Source organism: Cryptomeria japonica, chromosome 11 (assembly GCF_030272615.1).
Source record: "Cryptomeria japonica chromosome 11, Sugi_1.0, whole genome shotgun sequence".
In the NCBI taxonomy this organism is placed as follows: Eukaryota; Viridiplantae; Streptophyta; class Pinopsida; order Cupressales; family Cupressaceae; genus Cryptomeria; species Cryptomeria japonica.
Window position 1 is genome coordinate 422286782 of NC_081415.1, and position 18371 is coordinate 422305152.

General features: G+C 35.3%; 1 pseudogene; it reads left to right on the forward strand.

Moving 5' to 3' along the window:
* Positions 1-966: 966 nt before the first annotated feature.
* Positions 967-16525, forward strand: LOC131073588 (clathrin heavy chain 1-like; annotated as a pseudogene).
* Positions 16526-18371: the final 1846 nt, after the last annotated feature.

Sequence of the window (18371 nt, forward strand, 5' to 3'; positions counted from 1 at the left end):
AGATGATGTGGCCCCATCAAGTAAAAAGCGCCTTGGTTATGATCTGTAAATGAATGAAATACTTGTAACAAAAATAAAAAATTATTTGAATTTAACCCATTTCTTTGTTATTGTAGAGAACCCCCCTTTGCATCAGTGTCCTCGTCCTCAGAAGAGGACTAGGCATACATCAAGATCACGAGCAGAGGGAAGAACAACTGAAGAGGGGGAAAATGATGAAGAAAACAATGCTCCACTTAGACTTTTCATAGCTTCAAAAAAAAAATGGTTGTAATCTACATTATTTCATAATGATTGATTTTTTATGTGTTAATGAATGTTCATGAATGATATGTGTTAATTAATATTGATGAATGTTGTGTGTTAATGAGTGCTAGTGAATGTTATGTGTTATTGAACGTTATGTGATAATGAATGAATGCCATATTTTATTAATGAATGAAACAATGAATGAATGTTAGATGTTAACGGGGAATTTAGAGTGATGTTAGGGGGGGAGGGGCCAAATGATCTACCACCTTCACGTGGTTGACCTTGTTAAGTAGAGAATATTAAACTATTCTCGAAATCAAGTGAAGCTCAATAAGATAACACACTTTTCAATATTTCATTATGTTGCACAGTTAATCTTATTGAATAATGTATATTGAATCTTAATTGTAGGGTCCAACAGAGCCAACACGAACACCAACACCACAAGTAAGTGGTTTGTTTTTTCATGATAATCTAGGAAGGTTCATCTGCAGTGTTATGTGTAACTGTGAAGGTGAGAAATTTATATTTTTTGTGTTCTGACATTTATTTTTTGTTCTAGGTGGATGTCTTGGAAGAGGTCAGTGATTACTATCAAAATAGAGGTCGCTTTGATGAACTCATATTCGTGTTTGTGATGAGCAGCAACACTGGAAGGAACTTACATATTTATATATTCAAGATGATGAATATGATAATGATGCCACTACTATCATGAACCATTCTCCAGAGGCATGGGATCATATGCGCCAATTCAAAGATGTTGTAGTTAAAGTGGCAAATATTGAATTGTACTACAAAGTTGTACGCTTTTATTTGCAAGATCACCCAGATCTTATTAATGACCTCTTGAATGTCCTTGCCCTTATGGTAGACCACACATGAGTGGTTGAAATCATGCATAAGGTATGGCTCTAAACTCTTTTATTATGTTACTTTTTTTAGGATTACTGAGATGTATTTCACTTCGGTATTTAGTTTTTCTAGATGTTCTCTTTAGCAGCTATTTGGTTTGGAAAAATTTCATGAGTATCTTTTGTTTTGTTGTATTTGTTATCCATGGTGGACATCTTCGTCTTGTGAAGCCGTACATGGTTGCAGTACAGAGCAATAATGTAGCTGCTATTAATGAGGCTTTGAATGAAATTAATGTAGAAGAGGAATCTTATGATAGGCTTTGAGAATCTATGGATATGTACGATAACTTTGATCAGATTGGGCTTGCTCAGAGGGTGAGAGGAACTTCTCTATTGGTTATTTCATTTAAGTTAAAGTGGGATGTAGTTTAGCACTTGAATATTTTTCTAATGATCTTCAATTTAAATTAGGTTGAGAAACATGAACTTCTTGAATTTCGGTTAAAGGTTTTTCTATAGCGAATTTTCGAGGAGGCAAATGATTCTTGAATTCTATTTGGTTATATTTTTTGCTTGCTGAAAATTTTGAAATGCTTACTTATAAATGTTTATGAAATTGTGCCTATATAAATTAAAAGTATGATTCCTTGATCAAGATTGCTTCTAAAAATACCCGATTTAATTATATCAGATCAACAATAGACTAGTGCCTTCATCCCTTACTGATTTCATACTATTTCAAATTAAAAGATCCTACGTATAACCGTGGAGACAGTTTTAATAATTTATTTTCAAAACAATACCATCACATCAAAAACATATATATGGATTGTAACTGAAATATAAAATGTAGTTAGTCTTATTGAATTTTAAATTTGCTTTGAAAGACCAATAAGACAATTTGAAACTTGCCAACCAACCTTTCAAACTGATGCTCAAACTGGAAATTAGTCTCAATCACAATAGCACAAGATAACACATTGACGCAATCTAATAAAATAGATTTATCACATGGAACTAATCAATCAATTGAAAAGTATATACCATTCAGAATGAAGAACACTTGAAATTTATATTGAAAATAGATAATCAAACCAATTGATTTCAATATGTATCATCCATCAACTTTGATATTTCTAGAAAACAAACTGCATAAGTGTTGTATAAAATTGTCTTGATAAGATCATAAAACTTGAGGTATCTCCACCACTTGTTCTAAAATATCCTCCATTTATAGATGAGGATTCAGTTTGAAATTGAAAGGGCATACCCTTTCATTAAAACTAAAACTAACAAAAAATAACTAAAAACTAACTTCCTAAAAACTGTCTTTACAATATGAACATATTATAAAAACATAAAAAAACATGACTTTGGGCTCCAACTTAGACATCAGGTCCAGTCTCCCAACATATTGCTGCACTTCTGGATATGCTCCAAGTACTTCTCTGACTTATATGTGTCTGCATCATGGATGATATCCCTGACAATGACTTCCAACGTGAAATTTTTTTCCATCTATTTCACAATCTCTTTCAATTCAATTCCATCAATTTGGGCCATATCAAGGGTGACATTGAGAAGACTACGACATTCTGAGATCCATACATCTTTATCCTTTATCTCACCCTTCTGATCAATTAACTCTGGGAAATCAGGCTGAACAGTGTCTTTGCATTCATAATATTCAAATTTTAATTCTTCATCAAATTTATTGTGTTTAGCCAACCACCTCTTTATTTTTTCAATTTCTTCGGTTTCCGCTTTGGCCATTGTTTTATCATGCAACCTTGTTCCCAATCTGTTTGAAATTCTATTGTGTGAAACTACATTGTCCATGTTCTTTTGAAACACTGTCCAAAATTCTTTTAGAAAGCCTTGTAAAACCTCAAATCTTTTAGTTAGTAATACACCAACAGTATCTGCCCTCACACTTTGCATTTGTTTTAATATCCTTATATTTTCTTGCTACAACTCCTCGCATTTTTTCTTCCATTGATATCTATCCGGAGTAAGAACCATTGGCACCTGTTGCCCACTTCTCCTTAGCATTTCTTCATACAATGCCTTGTACTAGTTCCTCTCCCTCACTACTCTGACCATCTATGCTTTATTGAATTTTGAAATATCCACTCTGATATCAACAGAAACAATTGGATCAATTTCACCAACTTTTAGTTTCATCATATGGCCATAGGCCTTGTCAACATCAATAATATTTGGTCTCTTGTGGGGAGGGTACAAAGCCCATAACCTCAAAGATTCCTCATCCTGATCAAATCTTGAACCGATAAATACATCATTTACACCTTGTATATCCAATTTGAATTCCTTGTTTTCTGAATGCAATAAACTGTCAAAGATAAAAGAAGCACCGAGGTCCCATCTGGGAAACAAAATCACCCCAGCCTCTGTAAGTAGTTGCCTCCCCTTTTGAGGGGTCACTGTGGTTATCTTTGCATCAATTTCCTATTTTAATTTATTTAACAACTCAACCTCATTATCAGGCATTATGTTGGGAATAGAGTCCCTCAATTTCTTCCCTTTAAAATTATACAAGAATGTTTTAAATTCTTTGGAATGAATAAAAACACCATCAACAACAAAAGCATAAAACCCCTCTAACCGAGAGTCAGCATGTGTTAGGATTCCCACAGATACTGAGAGGGGGGGGTGAATCAGTATCTAACCGGTTGTAGTATTTTCTTGACTTAAAACATGTAAAGCATATTAATATTGTATACCGGTAAGCAAGAAATAATTCAGTAAGCAAAGATAACAACAACCACATGAGAAACACACCATAACACAGTAGTTTAATGAGGAAAGCCGGTGTGGGAAAAACCTCGGTGGGATTTGTGACCCACAATATTCACTTACTAGCCAATAAGAGAATATTACTGCTACAAGAGGGGGCCAAGTGCCTAGAGCTCACTGCTCAATTACAAAATGGGAAGTCTCACTGACTTACAAAATGGATTATATAAATCCAATGTCTTGTACTGCTTCAAAATAGCATCTACTATGCCAGATCCACTACCGGTTTATAGCTCTGCTTCATACATAAACCCTTAACCTATAATTCGCATAATAGGTCTGCCTTATTTCGCCTAATTACATTCCTTCATACTTACTTACTTGTTCTACAATGATCTCTTATATATATGAGTCAATTTACAATTTGCCAAGTTGGCTTACAATGATTTTACAATAATAAACAAAATAAATTACAAACAAAATTCCTGTCAGCTTCTGTGCCAGTATGCTTCCTTTCACTGCCGGTGTCGGTGGTTTGTGTGCCGGTGTAGAATCTGACTTTGCTGGTGCCGGTGGATTGCCTTGCTGGTGTCATAGGATTGTAAGGTTGCAATCAATGACAAAACCTTCAATCACCTACAATGTCTCATTGGAGTGTGCATTTGCCAACAATCTCCCCCTTTGGCATTGATGGAAACACTCATGAGAAAAATTCAGAAGTGTATCCAAAAATTGAAGACCAAAAAAAGTGTGCTCCCCCTGAGCAGATGATCCTTAAGTTATTTGATTTTTCTCATACCACTACTCCCCCTTTGGCATCAATGACAAAGGTTGTCAAAGTGTCAATTGAGTGTGGTTTCCAGCTTCATCCTTGTAACCGGTTGGTTACAATCTGAAAAAGATCTGCCAAAACCAGATTCAAGCTCTCAAAGAACTTTTTGTTGTCTTTTATTGCGGCCTCTGTCCTGTGAACTGTATCGGTGAGGTGTTGCATTTGCTCTGCCGGTGTTTTCTATCCTTGAACCAGGGCATTAGATATTTCTTTCCTTAAGGTGGTGAGGTAGTCCAGTTGTGGACTTAGTCTCCATTTAAGATCCTTAGCCTTACCTTTTATTCTTTCCTTTTCTCTTTCCAGCTTAACTAGTTCTTCCTCAAAACCTGTTATCTTCTGCTCAAAAACTGATAATGAATCAGATGAGTTAATGAAATAGTCTGCTAGTTGATTTATTTCCTCCTGTATCTTGCTGATCTTCTTGTCTATATCAACTGTCAGAAAGTTAGTCTTACAAGCATCTCTATACAAAGTTTTGAATTCCTTTAATGTGCTACATAATTCCGGTAGAAGTGTGTCAAACTGCCTTGTACACTTCTTTATTTCTTCCTCAAGGAATTTGTGTTTTTCCTTCTCTAATCTCTCCTTGAATTCTTCCTCTTTTATTTGTTCAACTATCACAGTGTTTTCAGTAATATACTTAGATAAAGTGCCAAGTTGACTCAAAGAATCTTTATTATCTACATTACATTTTGGAGCTATCATCTTCAGAATTGGAATTGTATCATCTATAGCCTTGTATGCTTGTGAGCTACAATTTGTTATTTTCTTTAAGGAGTTCAAAAGAACTTCTGTTACATTATTTGATTTGAATCCTGTAGTTGAAGTGCCAACACTCTGTATCCCGCTGGTGGGAGCAATATCCTTGCTTGTGGTGACCTCTGGTAGGTCAGTTTGTGTTTCCATTTCCTTAAGCAAAGGTTTGTCTTGCTCAGATGATGCCGGTGGTATTGACTCTATGTGAACCTATTGTTGTGATGGATCCTATTGATGTGCTTGTTGTTTTGTGTTACCATCTATCGGTTTACCTTCTGTATTATCTATTACCGGTGCCTCACTAGCCATATTTGTCTTTCTAGTTGTGTCCTTATCTACCACAATGTTAACTTTCTGAGTATCAATGTCAACTGTGTCTAACACCTCAGAGTTTGGATTAGTGTGCTCTTGTGGTATCTCCATACTCTCATTAGCCGGTTGACTTTCAGTTGTAACTACCGATGGAGTATTCAGAGGCGGTGGGGATAAGTTGTCTTTTATTTTTATGCTCGCAGGTCCACCAACCTTGCCTTTACCCTTATCCTTATCTTTCTGATATACTTTGATAGGTTTAGGATTTCTATACTCTTCCTGCTTTTCTTTCTCAACAAGGAATATGTCACATGCATTAGCAGTTTCCTCTGCAACCTCATTTACTCTACCAACCATAAGTGCTACATGCCGGTGTGCAGTTGAGAATACTGTCCAGTTAGCCTCTGAGATCATATCATCTATCTCCTTTGGTGAGTTTACATGATAAACAACAAGTAGTTTCTCAATTTTTATTTTCTTGTCAAGCTCTACAACAACTTGCCTTCTAGCTTCAAGTCTCTTAAATAGTTCTACCGGTAATTCATCTACAACTTGCATCAAGAATTTCTTATAGATATCCAAGTGTAGAATTACACTATTTTCAACTTTCTCCTTGTCATCAACTGATAATGTATCATATAATTTGTTGATGTTTTTCAGCTATCCATCCTCTGTTATTTGATCTAGTAGTTTGTCAATTGGAGTAATGTTTTGTTGAGCCTTTTTCTTTGGTGTTAACTTTTTCTTCTTTGGAGTTGTCTTCTTAGCCGAGGGCCTTACTGCTTATTGTTTTTGTCTGGTTCTTCTAGGCGAAGATGTGGATACCAGTGAAGGTTCTCTTTTCCTCACAACTCTTTTAAATCAGCTGGCATGTCACTTTCCGAAGAAGTTGTATCGGTGAAAGGTGAGTTTCTGGTTGTTGTGCTTGTAACTCATCTTCAGTGATACCGGTTTGTTTAAGTACATCTTCTTTGATAGCCTTTTCTTTCCTAGATCCTCTTCTTACTGTTTCTTCTACCTTCTTTACTCTTTTCTTTGTTTGAATTTGATTCTCAATAGTCTCAACACTGCCAAATACCTCTTCTTTTTGTTCCTTAGGTGCTTCCAGAAGGGCTTTTGCATATGTTTCAATTATGTTGTCATCAGTCTCATAACCCATTTCAGTAACCCAAATGGTTCTTGGGATAACTTCCTCCATCCAAATCTCATCCTTCTTAATAACAAAGCATATGCCATCCTTATACTTATCTACAATTGCTTGTGAAAGTCTAACTCTAGTATTCATCCAGGCCTTTGATGCCTGCAAGTACTCATTTATATTCTTTTCTTTGTTTTCACCCATGTTGTGCAGTAAATCAGACAGTTGTTTTCCTACCGGTATGTCAAAACCTAGATTTTTGTTGCCAATATCGGGAACCTATTTTGTTATGTGCAGCATTAAATAGACAAGTAGGTTACCAAATCTAAATGTCCCCTTTTTGTCTTTCTTGATTTTTCCAATATTATCAATCGGTTCATCCTTCAACCATTCACACACATCTATTTTTGCATTATCCTTGATCATATCATGAGCACTCTTTATGCATAAACTAGAAACTGAGTTTAACCTATTTGCATGTGTTGTTTTATACCCTAAAATCATGCTAATGAATCTGACATTGATGTCGGTTACATCATTCACTCTTAAAGATCTCTTGTTAGATGTTGAACCTATTAGGTTAGTCACTAGGTCATTTGAGACCTTCTTTGTCTTATCAAGTCTGTTATCGGTGGAGGGTAACCCTATCATAGCCTTTACTGCCTCTTTAGTTATTTTGTGAACTGAGTCTAACTAGAAAAATTCACCATGAACCCTGCTTAAAACTATCCTTATAACATCCTTAGGGAATTCCAGAATACTAAGGATTTTAGTGAATCCTAGGGTTTCGATTATTTTGTGTTTAGGTTTCACATTACCGGAATCATCACAAATTATAGTCTTATACATGTTCTTAATTTCCTCATCACCTAATTCTTCTATGTGACAATGAATGTACATTCTAGGGTCTTCTGAAAAAACTACTTCTTTGGGAATTTGAGAAAATGCACCAACATTATCATCCTTCTTAGCTATTTTAGGAACTAACTGAAATACATGCCTAGGGCGTTTGATTACTTCGACTACAGTAGGATTTGTTATGAATTCAGGTACAAAAGAAGATGCCATGATTATAAATACCTTTCTCTGCCTTAGGAATGATTGATTGCTGAATTGCTTTGCTACTTTGCTTGAAATGTCTTTGCTCGGATTTTTTGTGCTCTTCAAATGTTTGAATGCTCGATGAAGTAGAATGGAGCCAAAACATTGATTTATAATGTTAATTTTGCCAACCACCACATTTAATGCTTGTCAATTAAGTAACCACTTAACTTATCTGCCAGTATAGAAGTAATTTCAACTTCTCATCATCAATCGAGGGAATATCAGCACGTTTCACATTTGATTGCCAAACCCTCAAAGAAATTTTCTTTAGTTAGATGAAGACTCTCCTGCTGGTGGAGTGTTACTTTCTTCTGCCGGTGGAGTGTTACTCTGTTCTATCGGTGGAGGAGTATTCCTATCAACATTTAGTTCTGATTTCCTGATCCATTGTTTTGAGAATTCCTGCTTTACTTCTTCAACCTTTTCTTTACCTTTCAAACTAGCACCATTGTTATTTACTAGTGAGGACTTGCTTCTACAAAATTTAGCAATATGTCCAATTTTGTTATAGGCATAACAAGTCACATTATTTTTCTGAATAGCTTTCCCATAACCTATGCCGGTTTGTGTTCTGCATTGATTAGATAAGTGTCCAAATCTTCCACAAACATAACATCTCACATTCATTCTGCAATTTTCAGAATTATGACCAATTTTGTTGCATTTTGAACATTGACCAGTGGGTGTATTGGTATTTTGATAATTTCTAGATCTACATTGATTTTCTCTATGACCATATTTGTTATAGTTAAAGCATTTTCCATTAAATTTATAAGCAGTAGGTTGTCTTACCGGTTTGCCTTGATCCTATGTGTTTGCAGTATTAAAGCTTTCACCAGCTTCAAAGCCAAGACCATTAGTGTCACCATTAGGTTTCTGATTTTTCAACAAGTCACCAAGTTCTTCTGAGCTTTTCTCGAATTTTTCTTTATGTTGATTTGCAGCAGCCAGTTCTCCTTCCAAGATACCTTTTTGTCTCATGAGTTCATTTGAGTCATTCTGTGCATGCATCAGATATGTCTTCAACATATAATTTTCATAACTAAGTCTCATGTTTTCATTTGCAGCATCATTCAGTCTTCTAGTCAAGTCTTCTTCAATCTTCTTTCTATCTTCAATTTCTTTACAAAATCTCATAGTCATGTCCTGCATCTCATTCTTTGTTTTCATGTTTTCTTGTTTAAGCTTATTCATCAGATCACTAAGAGTTTCCTTTTCATCATTCTCATTTTGCATCTTTTCACAAAGTTCTCTTCTTTTGTTTCTTGAAATGGTAAGATTTTCTTGAAGTGCTTGAATAATATCCTGTGCAACTTTTAGATCATCTTCAAGTTTGATATTTTTCAATTTTTCTGCATCATAGTCTGAGAGAGCTCCTTCTAATTGCTTCATCAAGTTTTCCATCTCTACCGGTGTCAAGATCTTGCTCAAGCTGTTAGGCTTCTAAAAATAGAGGACCAGACTTTGATACCAATTGTTAGGATTCCCACAGATACTGAGAGGGGGGGGGGTGAATCAGTATCTAACTGGTTGTAGTATTTTATTGACTTAAAACATGTAAAACATATTAATATTGTATACCGGTAAACAAGAAATAATGCAGTAAGCAAAGATAACAACAACCACATGAGAAACACACCATAACACAGTAGTTTAATGAGGAAACCTCGGTGGGATTTGTGACCCACAATATTCACTTACTGGCCAATAAGAGAATATTACTTCTACAAGAGGGGCCTGCACATGAAGGAAGGCCAAGTGCCTACAGCTCACTGCTCAATTACAAAATGGGAAGTCTCACTAACTTACAAAATGGATTATATAAATCCAATGTCTTGTACTACTTTAAAATAACATCTACTATGCTAGATCCAGTACCAGTTTATAGCTCTGCTTCATACATAAACCCTTAACCTATAATTCACATAATAGGTCTGCCTTATTTCGCCTAATTACATTCCTTCATACTTACTTACTTGTTCTACAATGATCTTTTATATATATGAGTCATTTTACAATTTGCTAAGTTGGCTTACAATGATTTTACAATAATAAACAAAATAAATTACAAACAAAATTCCTGTCGGCTTTTGTGCCGGTATGCTTCGTTTCACTGCTGGTGTTGGTGGTTTGTGTGCCGGTGTAGAATCTGACTTTGTTGGTGTCAGTGGATTGCATTGCCAGTGTCATAGGATTGTAAGGTTGCCATCAATGACAAAACCTTCAATCACCTACAATGTCTCATTGGAGTGTGCATTTGCCAACAACATGAACTTCTAATATTGTCTCTATTTGGCCCTGCATGTCTGGCTCTTCTTCCTTCTCTGGTACTTGCCATCTAGAGACAACTACATTCTCATCAGATTCACTTTCTTCCTCCTCCTCCTTGGTTTCAATTTCCTTGAGTCTCTATCTCTTTTCTGCCAGTTCATTATTTAGTTGATCAATTACCTCTTTGGCCTCTGCATCCTCCATGTTCCTGAAGATATCGTTAGCCTCAATATTGACTCGCAGATAACCTCCCAAGTTTTGGCTCTTCTTGCAAGATTGAATGTATCCTTTAGGATCATAGTTTTTCCTAGCATAATTCTCATACAAGTTGTATTCTTCTATCAGATTCTTATCAATTATTTCATAAGCTTTGGTTGACACTATGGTGAAATCACCAAAACTCAGTGTCCCATGCAAGAAGGCTTGCTTATGCATATCTGCAACATGTTTAGCATTGGACACACTTAGTTTCCTCACAATCTCTAGATAAGCTATTATGTCTGGTACTAGTTTTGGTAGCATGCAGGGGCTCCCCTCAAATCTATATACTCTAAAACATGTAAAATCCTTATTCACAAACCAGTCCCCCTAGTTATGATCAACAATGTGTATTTCATCATAATCCCTGGGTCTTAGGAACCTCTTGATCTCGTCAGAGATAGACCCTTCACATGAAATCCCATACACTTGGTACAATGTCATCACAATAAGTTCTTCAAACTTAATATAGTTGGACCTCATAAATCGAGAATCCCAAAGAGATGTCCACAACTAGACGGGCTGCTCCTCACCTTCCCTGTTCTTGGTATTTATTTTCAGGCCCTCGGACCAAAAACCCTTTACATATCCATAAAATAACACTAGATGCATCAATAGTGAATAAAATTTAAAATTGGGATGAGTATCCTCCACCAAATATGATGCATAGTCAAAAGGCCTAGGTTCATACATTTGTATATCAGAGGCTAACACCAGTGGCCTAGTGCTTGCCAGATTAGGCACCTCCACCCCTCCTACTTTCCCACATGACATATATGTGTACTGCAAGTAGTCTCTAAACAAATCAATGCTGAATGGTGGCCCATCTTCCTCTATTAATTTTCCTGCCTGCCTCTTATGAATGGCGAATTTCCAGCCGGTATATGTAGTGTCCATTCTGAGGCATTCTTCCTCCAACTCCCCAAAGGACAAGAGCTTATCAAGACTGGGGTCTAAATTGAAAACCTCATTTATGGTACATGCAGAAAACCTAATAAATTCTTCCCCATTTGGGAGTTGAATGCACCTCTTCACCGAAATATAATTCCTCACCAAAACCTCTACCAATATTATGTTTACAAAAATATTGGGGACTATTAGCTTACTTAAATTTGTCATCCAAGGATTGCAGAGTGGCATCTCCTTTCTCCTTCTCAAATAGTGGAACATAAATAGTTCATGTCCCCCTACCTTGGTCTAGACATCTCTGACCTCTCTGTACTTGTCTTCTAATTGGTCTCCCCGACAGGTGCTGCTTCGACCTTCTGGATTTTGGGTCGGGTGCCTACATTTGGTCTATCATGTCTTGGTTTAACTTCCTGACTGGAGGCACCTCTTCAGTTTTTCCTTTCTTTGCCTTAGAGTTAGGGCTCTTGGCTGCCCTCTTCTTTCCTATTGAACTTGAAGCTTCCATTTCTGCAATTACAATCCTCTTCTCTACTTTTCAAAGGCGCAATGTGTTATATCTGTGTATTCTTCTTTCACCAACGCAATATTTAGACAAGGCAATTTCTAGTTCCGCCGTATTCTTTTTCAATAATGAACTTCTCATAAAATTTGCCTTGTGCTAACCATAGATGCATCTACTACAAGTGTTAAATAGAAGACTTTTAAAAAATTTGGTTTTGAACTCTGATATGACAACGAATCATCGACATATGTCTCCCCGATGAATATTTCCCTTTTGGGGCTCTCTGAACAACCCTTTATCTTCTTTAACATCTCACTTTCTCTTATTGGGATACCCTAAGATGATGACTCCTTTTCCTCCTCATCGATATATCTCAAATTGATATTCTCATCGAGCGTCGGGTGAGCTCATTTAGGATTATCGCGATAGGCATTGTTTCCCCGACGGGCTTCACCATTGACATAGATCTTCCCGATGCAACCGGCTTCATCGCCATGAGTCTTCCTGATAGTGTCTTCACTCTACTCAATCAGTCTGCTCCTTCATCAGGTATCAGTGTAATTAGAAATGAAACATACCAATAAGCAAAGTCTTCCCGATAAAGTATGTTCCATTGGTATATGTTTCATCGATGATTTCTTCGGGCTTCAGGGTGGCTCAAAGTAACACATACCGATCTCTTTGGTTATACTGATGCAACTGGCTTCATTGCCATGAGTCTTCCCGATAGTGTCTTCACTCCACTCAATCAATCCGCTCCTTCATCGGGTATCAGGGTAATTCGAAATGAAACATACCGATAAGCAAAGTCTTCTCGATACAATATGTTCCATCGATATATGTTTCACTGATGCTTTTTTTGAGCGTCGGGGTAGCTCAAAGTAACACATACCGATCACTTTGGCTATACCAATGGACTTTTCTTTTCACCACTCTTATCGGTATAAGTCTTATCGATACCCTCATCGGCTATCGGCAAGACAATTCTCCACTGTTGCTGCTAGTTTTTACTATGCCGATGGGTCATATCAGTATAGTTTTTGTCGATGCATCAATTCTCCTTAACTTTTCTACTTGATTGGTATAACTTTTGTCAATGAGTACAACTCCATCTTGTTACGCTCTCTCATCGATATATGGTATCCCAATGCAAAATTGGTCTTTGTTAGTTTAAGTGCCCTCATCGGTACAACTTATACCGTTAATGTGAAATTTCAATCATTTTTAACGATTTCTTTAAGATACAAAAATTGATAATGGATTTAATACAATTTGAATAAAAGATTTGTTATGCATGGGAGCTTTACCCTTTCTGATAATTACTTGTGCACTTTGATCAATCCCAAGAACTTGTTTGCCAGGCCTCCTCACCTCAATCGGGTGATCGTGAACTTGCAGAGGAATTGCTGGTGTATTTTGTGGAATAGGTATACAATTGGTAAAACATATAGTTGGTTGTTCTCTCTCACAGGCTAAAGTATATTTTGAATTTTCATTTTGTATTGGGGCATCAAAATCGGGCTTACTTTTGTAATTTGGAACTGCAGGGCAAGAAAGAATGCTTTGCTTCATGCTTGTTCATATGCTATGACTTGATCAGACCAAATGTGGCTCTGGAACTTGCTTGGATGAATAATATTATTGGCTTTGTGTTTCCATACCTACTTTTAGGTTATTGATATGCTCTGATGATTATGTGAATATTTTAAATTTCTCTTTAATAAACATTTTAAATCTTCTGCAGAATTAAATAGCTAATATTCAAAAAAAATCTTTTTCAAAGTTCATTCGAGAATACACGACAAAAGTTGATGATCTTGTTAAGGACAAGTTAGAGGTTGTCCAAGAAGAGAAATCCAAGGAGAAATTAGAGAAAGATCTTGTTGCTCAACAGGTATGCATTTTGCTTAATTGAGCCTCAAGGAGCACTTGTTATACTCTACTGATGGTTTTTAAAAATTCAAATAAATATGTGCATATTTTGTTTACAAAATATGTATGCTTAGCTTCTTCCCCTTGCTTTGCCAACACCTCCAATAGAATTTTAAGAGCATAATTAAGGAAATTATAAAAAAAATAACATTTTTAAGGAAATTATAGAAAAATTACGTGCTAACATATTGCACTATCTAAAAATGATAATCTTTACAAGGATGCAATGGAAACTAGTTCTCAAATGGGCGATCATGAACTTGCAGAGAAATTGCTGGTGTATTTTGTGGAACAAGTTAGAGGTTGTCCAAGAAGACAAATCCAAGGAGAAAGAAGAGAAAGATCTTGTTGCTCAACAGGTATGCATTTTGCTTAATTGAGCCTCAAGGAGCACTTGTTCTACTCTACTAACGGTTTTTAAAAATACAAATAAATATGTGCCTATTTTGTTTACAGAATATGTATGCTCAACTTCTTCCCCTTGCTTTGCCACCATCTCCAATAGCATTTTAAGAGCATAATTAAGGAAATTATAGAAAATTGTTTTTTTAAGAGTATAATTAAGAAAATTATTGAAAAATAGCATTTTTAAGGAAATTATAGAAAAATTATGTGCTAACATATTGCACTATATAAAAAGGATAATCTTTACAAGGATGCAATGGAAACTAGTTCTCAATCAGGTGATCGTGAACTTGTAGAGGAATTGATTGTGTATTTTGTGGAACAAGTTAGAGGTTGTCCAAGAAGAGAAATCTAAGGAGAAAGAAGAAAAAGATCTTGTTGCTCAACAGGTATGCATTTTGCTTAATTGAGCCTCAAGGAGTACTTGTTCTACTCTACTGACGGTTTTTAAAAATTCAAATAAATATGTGCCTATTTTGTTTACAGAATATGTATGCTCAACTTCTTCCCCTTGCTTTGCCAACACCTCAAATAACATTTTAAGAGCATAATTAAGGAAATTATAGAAAATAGCATTTTTAAGAGCATAATTAAGGAAATTATAGAAAATAGCATTTTTAAGGAAATTATAGAAAAATTATGTGCTAACATATTGCACTGTCTAAAAAGGATAATCTTTACAAGGATGCAATGGAAACTAGTTCTCAATCGGGTGATCGTGAACTTGCAGAGGAATTGCTGGTGTATTTTGTGGAACAGGTATACAATTGGTAAAACATATAGTTGGTTGTTCTCTCTCATAGGCTAAAGTATATTTTGAATTTTCATTTTGGATTGGGGCATTGAAATGGGGCTTACTTTTGCAATTTGGAACTGTAGAGCAAGAAAGAATGCTTTGCTTCATGCTTGTTCATATGCTATGACTTGATCAGACCAGATGTTGCTTTGGAACTTGCCTAGATGAATAATATGATTGACTTTGTGTTTCCATACCTACTTCAAGTTCTTGATATACTCTGATGATTCTGTGAATATTTTAAATTTCTCTTTAATAAATATTTTTAATCTTCTGTAGAATTAAATAGCTAATATTCAAAAAATTTCTTTTTTAAAGTTCATTCGAGAATACACGACAAAAGTTGATGAGCTTGTTAAGGACAAGTTAGAGGTTTTCCAAGAAGAGAAATCCAAGGAGAAAGAAGAGAAAGATCTTGTTACTCAATAGGTATTCATTTTTCTTAATTGAGCCTCAAGGAGCACTTGTTAAACTCTACTGACGGTTTAAAAATTCAAATAAATATGTGCCTATTTTGTTTACAGAATATGTATGCTTAGATTCTTCCCCTTGCTTTGCCAACACCTCCAATAGCATTTTAAGAGCATAATTAAGGAAGTTATAGAAAATAGCATTTTTAAGAGAATAATTAAGGAAATTATAAAAAAATAACATTTTAAGGAAATTATAGAAAAATTATGTTCTAACATATTGCACTGTCTAAAAAGGATAAACTTTACAAGGATGCAATGGAAACTAGTTCTCAAACGGGTGATCATGAACTTGTAGAGGAATTGTTGGTGTATTTTGTGGAACAAGTTAGAGGTTGTCCAAGAAGATAAATCCAAGGAGAAAGAAGAGAAAGATCTTGTTGCTCAACAGGTATGCATTTTGCTTAATTGAGCTTCAAGGAGCACTTGTTCTACTCTACTAACAGTTTTTAAAAATTCAAATAAATATGTGCCTATTTTGTTTACGGAATATGTATGCTCAACTTCTTCCCCTTGCTTTGCCAACATCTCCAATAGAATTTTAAGAGCATAAATAAGGAAATTATAGAAAATTTCAATTTTAAGAGTATAATTAAGGAAATGATAGAAAAATAGAATTTTTAAGGAAATTATAGAAAAATTATGTGCTAACATATTGCACTATCTAAAAAGGATAATCTTTACAAGGATGCAATGGAAACTAGTTCTCAATCGGGTGATCGTGAACTTGTAGAGGAATTGCTAGTGTATTTGTGGAACAGGTATTTTGTGGAACAAGTTAGAGGTTGTCCAAGAAGAGAAAGATCTTGTTGCTCAACAGGTATGCATTTTGCTTAATTGAGCCTCAAGGAGCACTTGTTCTACTCTACTGACGGTTTTTAAAAATTCAAATAAATATGTGCCTATTTTGTTTACAGAATATGTATGCTCAACTTCTTCCCCTTTCTTTACCAGCACCTCCAATAGCATTTTAAGAGCATAATTAAGGAAATTATAGAAAATAACATTTTTAAGAGCACAATTAAGGAGATTATAGAAAAATAGCATTTTAAAGAAAATTATAGAAAAATTATGTGCTAACATATTGCATTGTCTAAAAAGGATAATCTTTACAAGGATGCAATGGAAACTAGTTCTCAATCGGGTGATCATGAACTTGTAGAGGAATTGCTGGTGTATTTTGTGGAACAGGTATACAATTGGTAAAACATATAGTTGGTTGTTCCCTCTCACAGGCTAAAGTATATTTTGAATTTTCATTTTGGATTGGGGCATTGAAATGGGACTTACTTTTGCAATTTGGAACTATAGGGAAAGAAAGAATGCTTTACTTCATGCTTGTTCATATGCTATGACTTGATCAGACCAGATGTTGCTTTGGAACTTTCCTGGATGAATAATATGATTGAATTTGTGTTTCCATACCTACTTCAAGTTCTTGATATACTCTGACGATTCTGTGAATATTTTAAATTTCTCTTTAATAAACATCCATTCAAAATCAAGAGAAAAGCATAAATTCCGATGATCCTCTTCCAAGTCAAGATCAAAGTATCCCTTCATCCCCATGTCATAATTCTTCATATCCACTTCAAGATCCCATCACTCTTATCCAGGATATTCATGAACACTTTACATATCACATTGGTTTATCCACTTTCATCCAATCTGATCTAGTTAATGAGCTTATCATCCCTTACATACCACATCCTCCTCAAAATGAACTCACATCTTATTTTAAAAGCAACAAGTATCAAATTAGTAAAAGGATTTATTAAAAATATCATTATCAAAGAAAAGGGTTAGGAATCCATGAACAAGGTATATTAGAGCCCCTTCCTATCAAAGGAAATCCTAATTATCATGGCCTTAGCTACATAGCTCTTTTTCAAAATATTGGTATCCTTGCTAAATCCCACACCCCTTCTCCTAAACTTGAACATGTACATATCCGTTCATCCTCCAAATCCATTTTGGGTCCTTGTATCCCAAATCCAAAGCCTTCACCTCTTCCATCCATCTTAGGTCCTTATATCCCTATATCCACTATCCATATTACTCATAGATCACAATCTAGTTACCCCATCATAAATAAAGATCAACAAAGGTGTATCTTTGAATACTTTTCAACCATCCATCTATATGAACCCATCCAAAATACCTCCATATTGTTCCTATCCAACCATGAATCCTATTCCTCTTAGAAGCAATTTGGCTGCCAAGCATAAAATCCACAACTCAAAATTTTACATACATCCAAATATCAACATGTCACATCTAAAAGACATGTAAAAAAAAAAAAAAATTGGATCCAAAAGGCCACAAAGGCCCATCAAGAAATAAGAAACATCAAAAACCACGTGGATTCCTAAGTAACTTATGGAATCAATACATTCCAAAAAACCACAAAGGAAAGAAAAATAAAAAACCATGTGGATTCTCAAGTCACTCATAGAAGCATTGCAAATATACAAAAATCAAAATTGGCATCCCAACTTGTTATTCCAAAGGTTTCAATCATTCCTCTATCTAAACATCTCACACCTTCCAAGCTTATTTTGGGTCCCTATGTCCCGAAATCCACTATCTTAAATCCTCCATCACCTAGTTCATCCATTTTTGGTCCTTATGTTCCAAAATCCACATCCACTTCTTTATCAAAATCTCAAAACACAAAATCCACTTTTCTTCCATCACTCCACCACCTCCCAAGGTGTGTACCAACATTGATCTTGACAAAATTTTCATCTACCCATACACAAATCTTCCAATACCCCATCCATTATCCAACACTTATTTTCCATCCTTCCATCCCTCCAA